The sequence below is a fragment of the Macaca nemestrina genome, chromosome 1, assembly GCF_043159975.1.
Source record: "Macaca nemestrina isolate mMacNem1 chromosome 1, mMacNem.hap1, whole genome shotgun sequence".
Classification (NCBI taxonomy): domain Eukaryota; kingdom Metazoa; phylum Chordata; class Mammalia; order Primates; family Cercopithecidae; genus Macaca; species Macaca nemestrina.
The window spans coordinates 23,715,794-23,733,154 of record NC_092125.1 but is presented as its reverse complement, the minus strand read 5'-3'; the positions used below and the strand labels follow the sequence as shown (position 1 = coordinate 23,733,154).

General features: G+C 42.6%; 2 pseudogenes; both read right to left on the bottom strand.

Moving 5' to 3' along the window:
• Positions 1–231: 231 nt before the first annotated feature.
• On the bottom strand, positions 232–6,540 carry LOC105492963 (carbonic anhydrase 14-like; annotated as a pseudogene).
• Positions 6,541–6,936: 396 nt separating this feature from the next.
• On the bottom strand, positions 6,937–14,848 carry LOC139357479 (large ribosomal subunit protein uL11-like; annotated as a pseudogene).
• Positions 14,849–17,361: the final 2,513 nt, after the last annotated feature.

Below are 17,361 nucleotides of genomic sequence, written 5' to 3'. Positions count from 1 at the left end.
TCCCAAACTTGCAGAAATCAGGCTGTAAAAGTTGAATAATCTTTGAAGAAGGCGTATTCTTCACCACCTCCTTTAGAATTTTTTTCTTTTCACAGCTTTTTGGTCTTTTGATTAGGATGTGTCCGCCCTTCCTTCCTTCCTTCCTTCCTTCCTTCCTTCCTTCCTTCCTTCCTTCCTTCCTTCCTTCCCTCCCTCCCTCCCTCCCTCCCTCCCTCCTTCCTTCCTTCCTCTCTTTCTCTCTTTCTCTCTTTCTTTCTTTTTTTTGAGATGGAGTCTCGCTCTGTCACCCAAGCTGGAGTACAGTGGCGCAGTTTTGGCTCACTACAACTTCCGCCTCCCGGGTTCAAGCGATTCTCCTGCCTCAGGCTCCTGAGTAGTAGCTGGTATTACAAGCATGTGCCATTACATTTGGCTAATTTTTGTATTTTTAGTAGAGACAGAGTTTCACCATGTTGGCCAGGCTGGTCTCGAACCTCTGACCTCAGGCGATCCACCTGCCTCGGCTTCTCAAAGTGCTGGGATTACAGGTGTGAGCCACTGTGCCCGGCCCAGTGTCATTTCCTTAATGTTTATTTTGCTTGAAGTTCATTGAACTTCTTGGGCCAGTAAGCTTGTAGTTTCCATCAAATTTGGAAAATATATTTTAAATTTTTAAATTTATTTTTACTTTTAGAGACAGGAGGTCTCACTAATGTTACCCAGGCTGGTAACAAACTCCTGGGTTCAAGCGATCTTCTTGCATCGGCCTCACAGAGTGTTGGAATTATAGTCATGAGCCACCATGCCTGGCCGAATGTGGAAAAAATTTTGACCATTATTTCTTCCAGCATTTTTTCTTTCTACCTCCCAACTGCTATATCGTCTGAGACTCTAATTACATATCTGTTCAGTCACTAGATATTACCCCAAAGCCCACTAATTCAATTCACTTTTTCTCAGTCTTTTTTAAATCTGTGTTTCATCTGTAGTTTCTTTAAAATTACTGCTATGTCTTCACATTCACTAATATTTTCTTCTGTAGTATCTACCTGTTCATGTCATTCAGTTTATTTTTAATTTCAGATACTAAATTTTTCATCTCTAGACCCATCTCGATATGGATCTTTTATGTATCTTCCATTTTCCTATTCATCATGTTTACACTTTACCTTTTAAGCATAGGAAGTATATGTATAACAACTGTTTTAACATCTTTGTCTAATAATTCCATCATCTGTGTGTTTTCTGGGTCTGTTTCTTTTGACTGGTTTTCCTCTTGATCATGGCTTATCTTTTCCTGCTTCTTTGCATGCCTGATAATTTTTTATTGGCTCCTGGACATTGTGGATTTTACTTTACTAGGTGATACACTTTGTTGTATTACTTTGAATATTTCAAGAGTTTTGTTCTGGGACAAGATAAGTTATTTGGAATTGGTTTGATTCTTCTGAGGCTTGCTTTTATTTATTTTATTTATTTATTTTTCTTGAGATGGAGTCTCGCTCTGTCGCCCAGGCTGGAGTGCAGAGGCACAAGAGGCTTGCTTTTAAGCTTTGTCATGGCGGCCCAGAGCAGCCACTAGCCTAGCGCTAATTTGACCCCATTATTGAGGCAATAGCCTTCTGAGGACCCTACACAATACCCTATATTATAAGATCTGTCCACGCTGGCTGCTGGGAACCCAAACTATTCCCAGTCCTATATGAGGTCAAGGGATTTTCCTGCCTACTCCTTTCTGGTGGTTTTTCCCCTTGCCCTGGGTAGTTTCCTCATTGCTGAACACTGCAGATCAGTACTCAGCCTATTCTACAAGTAGAATGATGTTTCCAGGAGCTGAGAGGGAGGGAAATGGGGAGATGTCGGTCATAAAGTACAAAGTTCCAGTTATGCAGGATGAATAAATTCTGGAGCTCTAATTGTATAGTATGGTTCCCATAGTTAACAACACGGTATTGCATACTTGACATTTGCTAGGAGAGTAGATCTTAAATGTTCTTACCACACACACAAGAAAATGGTAACCATGTGAGGTAATCGATATGTTAATTAGCTTGATCATGGTAATCATTTTACAATATATATATGTATATCAAAACATCACAATGTACACCTTACATACATACAGTTTTTACTTGTCAGTTATACTTCAATAAAGCTGGGGGAAATAGAGGGAGAATAGAGGGAGGAATCTCTTCAAATATCCAAAATTCTCTTTTTAATAGTTCCCTTCTTTTTTTTTGAGACAGAGTCTTGCTCTGTTGCTCAGGTTGGGGTGCAGTGGTGTGATCTCGGGTCACTTCAAGCTCCGCCTCCCGGGTTCACGCCATTCTCCTGCCTCAGCCTCCCGGGTAGCTGGCACTATAGGCGCCCCTCACCACGCCCGGCTAATTTTTTGTATTTTTAATAGAGACGGGGTTTCACCGTGTTAGCCAAGATGGTCTCGATCTCCTGACCTTGTGATCCACCTGCCTAAGCCTCCCAAAGTGCTGGGATTACAGGTGTGAGCCACCACGCCCGGCCAATAGTTCCCTTCTTTCTGGCACTGCCCCACAAATTCTAGCTGCTTTGATCTTCCTAAACTCTGAAACACCTGTGTTCTATTTGTTTTTCCTGTTTTTAGGTAGAGAGCTGGGAAACTTGAAGAGCTTACTTTGTTTCCCTTCTCTCAAAGATGACCACTTATGCTACCTGTTGTCCAATGTTTATAAATCATTGTTTCCCATATTTTGTCCAGTTTTCTAGTTGTTTAAGGCAGGAAGGAAAGTGTGGTTCCAGTTATTTCATCATGGTTGGAAGCAGAAGTTTCAATACCCACTTAAGATGAGAATCCGGAGGATAGAGAAGAGAGTACTTCCCAGAAGGCACCGCCAGGGACTTAACATCGCTTGGGTTCTCTCAAATCTCCATACTCCCCTTTAGCAACTTACAAGGCGGACCCTCAGATTTGTTGAGGACTTAAACACACAGCTTAATCTTTTCCTTTATATTCTTTTTTCTTTTTAAAAAAATTATTATTATTATTTTTTTTTGAGACAGGGCCTCACTATGTTGCCAAGGCTGGCATCAAACTCCTGGGCTCAGGTGATCCTCCTGCCTTAGCCCCCTGAGCAGCTGGGATTACTGGTGCTTGTAACCATGCCCAGCTCCTTTCTGTTCTCTTTTCTGCCATAATTCCAGGTGTCTATGACATCCTTATAGTCGACCAGTCCAGTAATAGCAGCTCCTACTTATTGAGCCTACTGTGCCAGATATTTTACCTATGTTGTCTTTTTTTTTTTTTTTTTTTTGAGATGAGTCTTGCTCTGTCACCCAGGCTGGAGTACAGTGAGGCAATCTTGGCTCACTGCAACCTCTGCCTTCCAGGTTCAATCAATTCTCCTGCCTCAGCCTCTGGGGTAGCTGGTATTACAGGAACCCGCCACCACTCCCGGCTAATCTTTTTATTTTTACTAGAGCCAGGGTTTCACCATGTTGGCCAGGCTGGTCTCGAACTCCTGACCTCAAGTGATCCATCTGCCTCAGCCTCCCAAAGTGCTGCGAATAAAGGCATGAGCCACCATGCCCAGTCTACATACGTTGTCTTCTTACATTGCTCCTACCAGTTAGTTATAATTTGCTCCTTTTTTAAAAAAAATAAGAAAACAGACACAGAAGTTTTAGCGGTTTAGCAACTTGTTCAAATTCATTTGTTGTTAAGGGACAGAGCCAAGATTTAAAAGTAGCCATTGCTCATCATATACCTTGTTAAACTAGCTTTGCAATTCCTAGACATCCTTTACTGCAGCAGACTTCCCCTCCACTTCACTCCAACAATTCATTCCCAAGAATTAATGTAATCACCACCTAAAGCTTTGAAATATTGAACAATCTCTTTGAACACACATATCTTAGATGCTTCCAACCTTAGGTTTTCCCCATTCTTCTCCTTTTCTTTCTTTTTGAGACAGAGTTTCGCTCTTGTTGCCCAGGCTGGAGTGCAGTGGCACAATCTTGGCTCACTGCAACCTCCACCTCCCGGGTTCAAGTGATTCTCCTGCCTCAGGCTCCCAAGTAGCTGGGATTACAGGCATGTGCCACCACATCTGGCTAATTTTTTGTATTTAGAGACAGGGTTTCACCATGTTGGTCACACTGGTCTCGAACTCTTGACCTCAGGTGATCCACCCCTCCCAAAGTGCTGGGATTACATGTGTGAGTCACTGCGCCGGCCTTTTTTTCTTTTATTGAAAACTAAGTTATCATTCAATGTCACAAGGGCCTTCAGGTCCTTTGTTCCTCTTTATCTGCCCCATTACCCCATTAATCCTCAACCCTAGATGAATCCAAGCACCTGCTTGTTCTCCTCCTGGATCACTGAGCGAGGATGGAAAAAAAATGTACTCAATATTCAACTCAGCATTGAGTATTGCTCAACAACCTTTTTACTAATTCTTAGCAAAGTTTGTTATTTCCCAGAAGTGCTGTTCCAAAACTTTATCTTCCTTTTTCTTTTCTCCTTACTTTCAGCAGGTGATTTTCCTTCCTACTTCACAGAGAAAACCAGCTCTCTTCCAGCCCTGCTCCTTCACTTCCAAACACATATCTGTACTCATATTTTCACCTTTTCTCTTTTTTGAGGAAACGAAAACAGTATTTCTTCTCTTTACATTTTTACTTGCCCTCTTGACCCCACCTCTTTCTTGCTGCCTTTGGGACTTTTCATCAGTTATTTCTTATCTCTTTTTTTTTTCTCCAGAAACTTTAGTTTCCAAATATGTTGAGCAAAAATATACAACCCCAACAGCAACTCTTTCTCCTAAGGGTAGATCCTGCAATATATCTAGGGAAAGGGACATAAAGGTGAGGGGGTGGAGGACTTTGGGGGTACATCTCAAACTTCCCCTAAAATTAAACAGTTTATTCTCTGCACTAACAACACAGGGATCCCCTGATCTCCTTCTACATGTTTTGAGGGGCTGAAGGCTCTGCTGTTCTTCCTGGAATGAGAGCCTGGGTCCATACTTCTCTATAGGGGATGTCCAGAGGAAGGAGTGCCTACTACTCCTACAGTAATCCTGGCCAATCCCTGCACCCCATTTTAGAGGTTCCCTGCGGGGTGGTGAGACATGAGGGGAAAGCACCCCTGGAGGCACAAGAGGAAGGCATCCATAGCCAAGGTATCTGAGAGGGAGTTTATGCCTCAGTGGTGGCTCATGCTGAGGTGATGACCACACTCTTCTGATTTTCCAGCCTCTTCTTCTGGATCCTTCTAGCCATGAAAAAAACGGCCAGCAGAAGTCAGACAGAGCCAACCAAGATTCCTACACCGAGGCTCAGCATTTCACCTGTAGGATACAAGGATCCCACCTGGATGAAAAAAGCAAAGGTCATTGCTGATTGAGAGGCTGAGGGGCTCAGTAGTTCTGTACCAGGACTTGGAGGGCCCCTCTTCTGTGGAGAACAATGTCTCCTGAAGCTTTTCCAGCTATTCCATTGATATCCGGGCCCTTGGACTGAAAACTGTCCAGGGCACACTACTAGCAAGGGGAAGTTGTGAGTGAGCTATTGTAAAGGAAGAACTGCCCTAGCTGTCGGGGGAGCAGCTGTCTCACTGAGGTCTTCTGATCTTTATGCTTGATTTCATGCAAGTGACCCAGAATGTGTTCATAAGCTATATCCTTTTTGTTTGTTTGTTTTTTGTTTTTTGAGTCTTGCTCTGTTTCCCAGGCTGGAGTACATGGTGCAATCTTAGCTCACTGCAACCTCTGCCTCCCGGGTTCAAGCGATTCTCCTCCTACCTCAGTCTCCCAGGTAAGCTGGGATTACAGGTGCCTACTACCACACCTGGCTAATTTTTGTATTTTTAATAGAGATGGGGTTTCAGCATGTTGGCCAGGCTGGCATAAGCTATATTCTTAGTCTCACTCACCTCAATTAGGATGCCTAGGACAGTCAGGCCCTGAGGCCTCTGAGCGGCTTCACTCAAGCTATCACAGGAATCAGAGTCATAATGCATGATGCGGAGCTCAGTAACAGTGGCTTCACTGTTGATCTGGTGTTCTGAGCCCCCTGGGGATCATCCTGGCCCCAGTGCAGGTGGAGCTGGATAGCTACATATTTTCTGGAAAGTCCACTTAGATACAGGGTAGAGGGCAGAGACAGTTGCATTGTGTAGCTATTCTTGTGCAGGTCTAAAGGCTCAGTGCCAGGCCAGTCATATCCATGGAGCTGCAGAGCAGTCATCTAAGGGTCAATCGTCGCACTGTCTGGATATTGAAGGGGGACTGTGTATTGTTTCCACACTTCAGGGTAAGAGGCTGGCCAGTGGTCCTGACCATGTGGGCACTCATATGTCCAGTGTTGACCCTCATCTGCAGCCAGGATCCAAATCACCTCTAGCAAGATGATGAAGAACAACATGGTATCCCAGGAAGGGGCACAGGGGACTGGGAGTTTGGAGACTAGAAGACTAGGGCAGACAGAGAGAGAGAGAGATGGGGAGAGAGGCAGAGAGAGAGGTGAGTTCCTCATGTTGAGTGTATTTATCCCTTTTTTTGTTGCTATCTCTGTGTCTCTGCGCATTTCCAAGGGATTTGATTTTCAGTAGGGTATTATGGGTTTCTGGGTCCCCAGAACAAGTCTCTTGCAGCTTCTCTCAGCCCTTCCTCTTCATCTCCCTCTGCAGTCTCCATTCCACTTGATGATCCAGTTATTTCTTATTTCTCTTGGATTTGCAAGTTCTCCCTCTTCCTGGCTACTTTTTTCTTCCTGAAGCTGTGTTGCACCTTTCTTTCTTTCACTATCCTTTTGGAAAATATAGTTGTACATTCAATGTATGCACTGCACCTCTGGTTCATTCCATAACTTATTATCGTCTGCCTTCTTCTCACCCTTCAACTGAAATTGCTCTATTTAAAGATACTAAAGATCCCTTACTTGCTAACTTTAATGATTTCTTCCCAATTTTACCCAATCTGATTTTTTTTTTTTTTTTTTGTCAAATGATCCTTTATTGAAATATTTTCCTTTGTGCTTAACTGGCTGGGCATTCCACAGCACCACTGTTGATGTCATCTATAATGTCATGAGGGTGGCAGCCATCAACATTACAGCCCATAGACCCATAGACTGGGCAGTGCCCAGGATCTCTTTAATGATTCCAGAGAGTTCTCTGGCTAAGGATCAGTGCCACATCTGTCCAGCAATGTTGACGATCTCATCAAAAGTGATATTCCCACTGTGTTTAATGTTTTTCTGTTTCTGTCTCTTGGTGGTTTCTGGAGGGCTTTGATGATCAGGGCAGAGGCAGAAGGCACCACCTCAATCTGGGTCTGTCTGTTCTGAATGGTCAGTTTCACTGTAATCCTCAGGCCCTTCCAGTCACCTGTTGCCTTGGCAATGTCATCACCAACCTTTTTCGGAGACAGACCCAGGGGGCCGATCTTGGGAGCCAGCGCAGAAGTGGCACCGACTTCACCTCCGGTGCACCTCAGGTATACGACTTTGATCTCGCTGGGGTCGAACTTCGGCGGCATGGTGGAGGCGGCTGGTGTCGGATGAACCCAGATTCGGGATGACCGAAGAAAGTTGCACCTTGGCCTCCTCCCAGCGGAAAGCCGAAAGGGTCCCCAGTCTGATTCTTAAACAGCATTTCCTACAGAGTTTAATAAGTCACCTGAAAAAACAATGCTGAGTTCAAATAAGATTGAGAAACATTGGGTTGTATAACATTGAGCAGATTTCTTTTTTTTTTTTTTTTTGAGACGGAGTCTCGCTCTGCTGCCCGGGCTGGAGTGCAGTGTTTGGATCTCGGCTCACTACAACCTCCGCCTCCCGGGTTCACGCCATTCTCCATTCTCCTGCCTCAGCCTCCCGAGTAGCTGGGACTACAGGCGCCCGCCACCTCGCCCGGCTAGTTTTTTTTTTTTTTTTTTTTTGTATTTTTTAGTGGAGACGGGGTTTCACCGTGTTAGCCAGGATGGTCTGGATCTCCTGACCTCGTGATCCGCCCGTCTTGGCCTCCCAAAGTACTGGGATTACAGGCTTGAGCCACCGCGCCCGGCCATTGAGCAGATTTCTTTACTGCAGCACTTATTTACGTTCAAAATATCCTAATAATCATTGTGATTTCCAAAACGGGGATATGTTAAGTACTGTTTTCCAAACTTATTTATCAACAGAATCCTTTTTATACGGAGCATCTTGCAAAATTAGTGTTCTGAGAGTCATAACATGGGAAACAATGCTTAATTGTTTTGAATGTGGTCCAAGGACACTTGCATCAGAATCACTTTGGATGTTGATTATTGATATGAAAACTAATCACCACGTCTTGCTATGTCAGAAGCTCTTCTGCCAGAAGCCGAAAAAGAACACCCTTTCAAGGAACATGGAGAAGTTAACATGTGAGGATGTCAGAACAAGAACACAGAGGGTGCCTCGGTCCCTAATACTTTGGGGGCCACCATATTATCCCTGGACTAGACCGTTATATAATAGAAAATACATTTACTTCCTGTATATGCCGTTGCTATTTTTGCCTTTGATAATGCAGCTGATCTGAAAACTAATTAATTCAGAGATAAAAAGAAAACCTACTTTCTGACTAATCATGGTGCGCAATCTCTGTTCTGTTTTTTATAATAAAGCATGGATTTCTTTGTTGTGATTTCTTCCTATTTAAGGTAAAAAGATAAGGTCTTTCTTCTTTTCTTCTTTTTTAAAATTTCAATATCTTTTAAGGTACAAGTGGTTTTTGGTTACATGGATGAGTTCTATAGCGGTGAATTCTGAGATTTTAGTGCACCCATCACCCAAGCAGTGTACACTGTACCCAACGTGTAGCCTTTTATCCCTCACCCTTCTCCCAACCCTCCCCTTGAGTCCCCAAAGTCCATTATATCACTCTGTATGTCTTTGCGTCCTCATAGCTTAGCTGAATCAAGATCTATTTTTTTTAAATTATACTTTAAGAAGATCTATTTTAAAGGTAAAAATGTTAACACTTGATAATGGATTGGATATGGGACATTTAGAGATTGGCTAGGTTGGGATTTTTTAAAAGTTCTGCATTGTAATTTATGTTAGAAATTGTCCAAAGCACTTTCATTAAACTTCTGATTTCTCTATTGTGTTTTTCTGTGACTCAAGGTAAAAAAAAAAAAAAAAAAAGAAACTGGCTACATAATACAATAGCTACTTATTAAGTTCTTACCATTCGGGTTTGTATTCAGGAGTATTCAGGTTTGTATACTCCTAACATCTAATTGAATGCCTGGTGCAGAATGGGTTCTTAAAAAACATTGGAAAGGCAGATAAAAAACTGCCTACACATTAGATTTCTCAATAGCAATTGTAAACTAGAAGATAATAGAATACTACATTCAAAATTCTAAAAGAATGTTGTTTTCAACTTGAATACTATAATTATCTATGCATACCTAGATCATCAATCATATGTGAGAGAACGACTATTTTTCATTTGGGCAGTCTCACATGATTTACCTTCCTTGTGCCCTTTCTCAGGAAGCTCCTACTAGAAGATGTCTCACAGAATGGGAGAAAATTTTTGCAATCTACTCATCTGACAAAGGGCTAATATCCAGAACCTACAAAGAACTCAAACAAATTTATAAGAAAAAAACAACCCCATCAAAAAGTGGGCAAAGGATATGAACAGACATTTCTCAAAAGAAGACATGAATACAGCCGACACATGAAAAAATGCTCATCATCACTGGCCATCAGAGAAATGCAAATCAAAACCACAATGAGATACCATCTCACACCAGTTAGAATGGCAATCATTAAAAAGTCAGGAAACAACAGGTGCTGGAGAGGATGTGGAGAAATAGGAACACTTTTTACACTGTTGGTGGGATTGTAACTAGTTCAACCATTATGGAAAACAGTATGGCGATTCCTCAAGGATCTAGAACTAGAAGTACCATATGACCCAGCCATCCCATTACTGGGTATATACCCAAAGGATTATAAATCATGCTGCTATAAAGACACATGTACACGTATGTTTATTGCGGCACTATTCACAATAGCAAAGACTTGGAATCAACCCAAATGTCCATCAGTGACAGACTGGATTAAGAAAATGTGGCACATATACACCATGGAATACTATGCAGCCATAAAAAAGGATGAGTTTGTGTCCTTTGTAGGGACATGGATGCAGTTGGAAACCATCATTCTCAGCAAACTATCGCAAGAACAGAAAACCAAACACTGCATGTTCTCACTCATAGGTGGGAACTGAACAATGAGATCACTTGGACTCGGGAAGGGGAAGATCACACACCAGGGCCTATTATGGGGAGGGGGGAGGGGGAAGGGATGGCATTGGGAGTTATACCTGATGTAAATGACGAGTTGATGGGTGCTGACGAGTTGATGGGTGCAGCACACCAACATGGCACAAGTATACATATGTAACAAACCTGCACGTTGTACACATGTACCCTAGAACTTAAAGTATAATAATAATAATAATAATAAAATGCCATTAAATTTCAGATACAAAAGGTAAAAAAAAAAAAAAAGGAGTATACCAAGAAAGAGGAAGACATGGAAGACCAGAAACAGGGTATTGGCAGGGCAGAGAGCAAAGGGAATGCTTAGGATGACAGCAAAGACAAGTCCCAGGGCAACTGTGGGGGAGCAGGTGGAGAGAACAAGCAATCCAGAGTAGATGAGGAGGTCGGAAAACTCCAGTACAGGTATCTTCAAGGAAAACAAAACAAAAAGCCACATAAATTAATAGGTTTGACCATATAGAAATTATATATTGACTTTGTTTTACAGAGCTGTTGGAGGGTGTGGAAGGACTTAGTCAAGTATTCATAAGAAAATCAGAAGCAATTGTGAACTGGAAAAATAAAAAAATTTGTGCAAAAAAGGAAATATAATTAAAATAGACTACTTGGCTTAATGGTGATTAATATTTACAGAGTCATATAATAAAAAAACTCCCTGCATATCATGAATGAAGTAATTACATACCTTTGTCAAAATTTATTGCACTGTTCCCTTAATATGAGTACATTTTATTAATTGTAAACTATACCTCAATACCTCTAGCCAAAGGCTGCCTGCTCTGTTGGACAAGACTTTTTTTTTTGTTTTTTCTTTCTTTTTTTTTTTTTTAAAGAAATGGAGTCTCGCTCTGTCGTGCCCAGGCTGGAGGGCAGTGGCGCGACCTCAGCTCACTGCAAACTCTGTCTCCTGGGTTCAAGCGATTCTCCTGCCTCAGCCTCCAAGTAGCTGGGATTACAGGTGCCCACCACCATGCTCGGCTAATTTATTGTATTTTTAGTAGAGATGGGGTTTCACCATATTGGCCAGGCTGGTCTCCAACTCCCGACCTCAGGTGATCCGCCCGCTTCGACCTCCCAATGTGCTGGGATTACAGGCATGAGCCACTACACCTGGCCTTTTTTTTTTTTTTTTTAAGGCTGCTTGCAAATTGGTATCAAAAAGTTTAAAAATAATTATATCTTTAGACCTAGCAATTCCACGTCTAGGATTCTGTCCTAAGAAAACAAGCCATGGCCGGGCGCGGTGGCTCAAGCCTGTAATCCCAGCACTTTGGGAGGCCGAGACGGGCGAATCACGAGTTCAGGAGATCGAGACCATCCTGGCTAACACGGTGAAACCCCGTCTCTACTAAAATACAAAAAAAAATTAGCCGGGCGAGGTGGCGGGCGCCTGTACTCCCAGCTACTCGGGAGGCTGAGGCAGGAGAATGGCGTGAACCCGGGAGGCGGGGCTTGCAGTGAGCTGAGATCCGGCCACTGCACTCCAGCCTGGGCAACAGAGCCAGACTCCGTCTCAAAAAAAAAAAAAAAAAAAAAAAAAAAAAGAAAACAAGCCATATGGGCAAATTCAGCTTGTAGGTACAGCAAAACTCCACCTCTGCTCTCTTAAGACTCCTGATTGGGCTAGAGAATGAAAATGACATAAAACAGATTAACAGGAGAAAGCATCCAAATTGTGTGTGTGTGTGTGTGTGTGTGTGTGTGTGTGTGCTGTTTCTTTTCTTTTTTCTTTTTCCTTTTTTTTTTTTTTGTACAGAGTCTTACTCTGTCACCCAGGCTGGAGTGTAGTGGCTCGATCTTGGCTCACTGCAACCTCTGCCTCCTGGGTTCAAGCGATCCTCCTGCCTTAGCCTGCCAAGTAGCTGGGATCACAGGTGCACACTGCCATGCCTGGCTAATTTTTGTATTTTTAGTAGAGACAGGATTTCACCATATTTACCAGGCTGGTCTTGAACTCCCGACCTGAGGTGATCTGCCTGCCTGGGCCTCCCAAAGTTCTGGGATTACAGGTATGAGCCACCGCACCTGGCACAAATATATTTAATGCAAGTTTTAGGTGGCACACAAGAAAAGAAACAGTTCGAGTCAGTTCCTTATATACTGAATTGGACAAAGAGTGGTAAGTTATGATGAAGCAACTAAATTATGTGGGAGGACTTAAAAGGTAAGAGTTATTTTAACAAGTTCTGTACAGAATTCTCTTGGTCTTGACTTCTTGTCCTTAAAAATAAGGATGCTGCTTCTTTCACATGGGAATTTCATTTTTTGCGTTTAAGAAACAGCACAAGGCCGGGCTTATGCCTGTAATCTCAGCACTATGGGAGGCCGATGTGGGCAGATGACTTGAGCCCAGGTGTTCAAGACCAGCCTAGGCAACATGGCAAGATCCTGTCTCTACAAAAAACACAAATATTAGCTGGGTGTGGTGGCACATGCCTGTAGTCCCAGCTACTTGGGAGGCTGAGGTGGGAGGATCGCTTGAGTCCAGAAGGTTGAGGCTGCAGTGAGCTGTGATAGTGCCACTGCACTCCAGCCTGGGCAAAAGAGTAAGACCCTATCTCAAAAAAAAAAAAAAAAAAAAAAAAAAAAAAAAAAAAGAAAAGAAAAGAAAGGAAAAGAAACAGCACAAAGGTTAGAGTGATCTTTTTGCACCTGCTGTTTTTCTTTTTTTCTTTTTTTGAGTCAGGGTCTCACTCTGTTGCTCAGGCTGGAGTGAAGTGGCACCATCATGGCTCACTGTAGCCTCAACCTCCTGAGCTCAAGTGATACTCTCACTTCAGCATCCCTGTTATTTTTCAAACGCCTTTAACTTAAATGGTATGCCAGAATGGCTTGGGTTTTTGCTTGTGTGGTTTTTTTTTTTTTTTTTGAGCCAGTGTCTTGTTCTGTCATCCAAGCTGGAGTGCAGTGGTGTGATCATGACTCACTGCAGCCTTGACCTCCCAGGCTCAAGCTATCCTCCCACCTCAGCCTCCCAAGTAGCTGGGACCACAGTTACGCACCACCACACCTGGGTACTTTTTTATTGTTTACTTCGTGTAGATACAGGGTTTTGTTATTTGCCCAGGCTGGTTTCGAACTCCTGGCCTCAAGTGATCCTCCCACCTTGGCTTCCCAAAGTATTGGGATTACAGGTGTAAGCCACTGGACCTGGCCTCTTTGTTTGAGTTTTTAAAGTTTTGAGTTTTTTTAGAATTGGGGTCTCACTGTGTTGCCCAGGCTGGTCTCAAATTCCTAGGCTCAAGCAATCCTTCCCCCTTAGATCCTCTCACCTCAGCCTCCTGAGTAGCTGGGACTATAGGTGTGTGCCCAGAAAAAACACTGACACAACCACTGATATACATATCAGTATATACAGGCGATGGCTCACACCTGTAATCTCAACACTTTTGGAGGCTGAAGCAGGAGGATTGCTTAAGCTCAGAAGTTCGAGACCAGCCTGGGCAAGATGGTGAGACCCTGTCTTTAAAAAAAAGAAAATAAGAAAAATTAGGCATCCTGGTACATACCTGTCTTCCCAACTACTCAGGAGGCTGAAGCGGGAGGATTGATTGATCCCAGGAGCTTGAGGCTGCAGTTAGCAGTGATCACACCACTGCACTCCAGCCTGGATGACAGAGTAAGACCCTTTCCTAGAACACAAAAATCATATCCTTTTTTTTTAAAAAAAAACCTTCTGAATCTCTCATTTTTATATCTTATACATTTGGAAGAGTTGGAATAATTTCTATATAATGCTACTGTCTCAGATAACAGACAGATTCTAAGTTTTTCTGTAAGGTCAGTACCCTTTAGTCTCTAGCTAATTATCAACTTCAAGAACAAATTCCAGAGTCAATGACCCTGAATTTCATTTGAGAAAAACAGGAAGGCACTACAAACTATGAACGTTTTTATTATAATAGCAACTGTATAGTGCTTTCTAATTTTTAGACCACTTTCACATACTCTGTTTCGTATTACCTCAGGTTTATAAATTAAACCTATTTTTGAAAATATGAGTATTATAGCCTAAAAAGTTGTTAACAATCAAAAAGACTAGATTATCCAAGCAGAGATGCCTAACTAGCATTAGGGGACATCCTCATCAGCATGGCAATTTCAAAGTCCTGGTTTGTAACACCTGACTCGTGTTCATTCAACAAATATTCATTAAGGACCTAATTCTAGTGTCAGGCTGCCTAGATTAGGAAACCTGTTAGGTCTTCAGTGAGAAAATTATATTCTGTATATGAAGAATGTGAGGACACTCAGGCTTCAAATAAAATACAATCTATAAATTATTGTTAAGTGAAAGGCCCTGTTAAAACGGGCAGGAACAGGATTCTGAATAATTTTTTCCTTTCTTTTTGTGTGGATGGTTTTCTGGCTCCCCACTGAAGGAGTTACAAGATTAGTAAACATACTATTGTTCAGGAAAGAAAAATAAATGTGGTGTGTGTGTGTGTGTGTGTTTGATGTATTAATAGTTCTAGAGGACAGACTAAGAGCTGGTACTCCCTAAAGATCTTTTCTCTTTCTTGCCCTTCCTTCCTTCCTTCCTTCCTTCCTTCCTTCCTTCCTTCCTTCCTTCCTTCCTTCCTTCCTTCCTTCCTTCCCTCCCTCCCTCCCTCCCTCCCTCCCTCTCTCCCTCCCTCCCTCCCTCCCTCCCTCCTTTCTTCTTTCCCTATTTCCTTCTCTCTCACACTCTCTCTTTCTTTCTTTCTTCTTCTTTTTTTTTTTTTTTTTGTTTTTTTGTTTTTGGAGATGGAGTCTTGCTCCGTCGCCCAGGCTGGAGTGCAATGTTGTAATCTCGGCTCACTGCAGCCTCTGCCCCTGGGTTCAAGCGATCCTCATGCTTCAACCCCCCAGTAGCTGGGACTAGAGGTGTGCGCCACCACACTTAGCTTTTTTTGTAGTTTTTTGTAGTTTCAGTAGAGACTGGGGTCTCACCATGTTGCCCAGGGTGGTCTGGAACTCCTGTGTTCAGGCAATCCACTCACTTCCGCCTCCCAAAGTGCTGGGATTACAGCTGTGAGCCGTCATGTCCGGCATTTTCTTTTACTCTGGAGGTTGTGTCCAAGAAGAGTACTGCTAATGGTGAAACTAAGCCAAAGCAACAAATTGGCAACTGGATGACCTGAGGGAGAGGCCAGTGAAGGACCCTGGATCACACAGTATGGGTTCCCAAGGACTTCTTCCTTTGGGAGACCTGGAGACGGGCGAAGGGGATCCAGATGCTTTTCTTTTCCTCCGCTGGTTGTCTGGGGAAGGAAATGTGGAAATGGAGGGGGCTTTAGGGGCACCCAAGTTTGGCTTTCAGCAAGTTGTGAGGTAGGCAGTTTCCTCCTTGGATCTTCTACCCCTTTAGCAATGATTCCACTCCTTTTCTATTTCTTTCTACCCCCAAATCTGCCCTCCAACACAGAAGGGTGCTTCTTTTTTGGCATCCCTTCTGCTCCTTGTGGCATCTTTGTGCCTTTGAATTTCACCCTGAACTTGTAAACGGGCCAGCATCCTCTGTGGCTTCTGGGCTGCTTACTGGGTAGTGCTGACAAACATCCTAAGAAATTTACATGTCCTTTAAATCTTCTCCCTAGGACCAGATTTCTGGGTTTCTGATAAATATTCATCAACATAAGAGTGAATTTTGATAGCAACCTTCATGGGGTCAACATCTCAACCTGGTGTAGTAAGAAGAAATTTACTTTGGACTTGCACAGAGCTGGACTCCAGCCTTAACTCCTCTATGGGGAAGCTCTACGACCTTTCTATTAGTTTCCTCATCTATACAATGTGGATGATAAAACCTATCTTGCATGATTGTCACTGAGATATCTGACAAAGTGCCACATACTACCTCCTAGCTCAATCTGTGTTAGTTTCCTCTTTTGTAGGGTTATTATGAGCATCGTGTGAGAAATTAAATGTGAAAGAGCTCTGTAACCTACAAATCTCTTTCTACATGTTGGATTTTGCTAATGAAAAATAATACATTAATAATCTAATAATAAGAGTGGAAGGAGGCAGAGGATCAGAAAAAATAACTAATGGGTACTAGGCTTAATACCTGGGTGATGAAATAATCTATACAACAAACCCCCATGACACAAATTTACCTACATAACAAATCTTCACATGTACCCCTGAACCTAAAAGTTAAAAACAAAAGCACAAATAGGTAAGAGGAACAGCTAGATATTTAACAGCTAGATATTTTGGAGGAGATCTGTTTTCTTTGGGGAAGAGTCTTACTCTGTTGTCCAGACTGGAGCCGTAGTACCATGATAACTCACTGCGATCTTGAACTCCTGGCCTCAAGCAATCCACCTCATTCTCTCGAATAGTCAGGACTACATGCTTCTGCCACCATGCAGCTAATTTTTAAAATATTTTCTAGAGACAGGGTCTCACTATGTTGCCCAGGCTGGTCTTGAACTCCTGGCCTCAAGCGATCCTCCTGCCTCAGTCTCCCAAAGTATTGAGATTATAGGTGTGAGTCCTGTGCCTGGATAGAGGTTTGCCAGTCTTATAATCTAGGAATTAATTCAATAGACATCACGACCACATTTCCAAAGCAAACATCAGGAATTACGATGTGACAAGTCAAAATGCATTAGTTGGGGACAGAATCTTTTAAATAGAAATTGTCCCATTAAATTTGAGACGTATAGTTTCTGTACCTAAATGAACATTCATTGATCTTGGAAATCTATAGTGCTGCTCATCACCAACTCCTGATACGTTTCAATTCTGTTTGCAATGGACAATAATAAAATAATATGTGAGTGTGGCCTCAGGTATTCTGAATTTGGACACTGCTGTTTCCATCTGAGGACCAAGACCTACACATCTCAGTGGCATTGAAAAAGTTAACAAACTGGTATAGAGTGCCAGAAAATTTGATCAGAATACTTTATATATACTCTAAACCTGAAAACCACACTCCCTAATATTCTGTTGGTGTGCTGGCCGGTAAAGGAAAAAACATTGAGAAAGACAGCAGCCCCTAGAAGAGAAACAATCCTAAAAGAAATGTCCAAATTGCCAATTACTTTCTGTTTGTCAAAGTCTCTACTGGAGGTGCTTGGAAGTT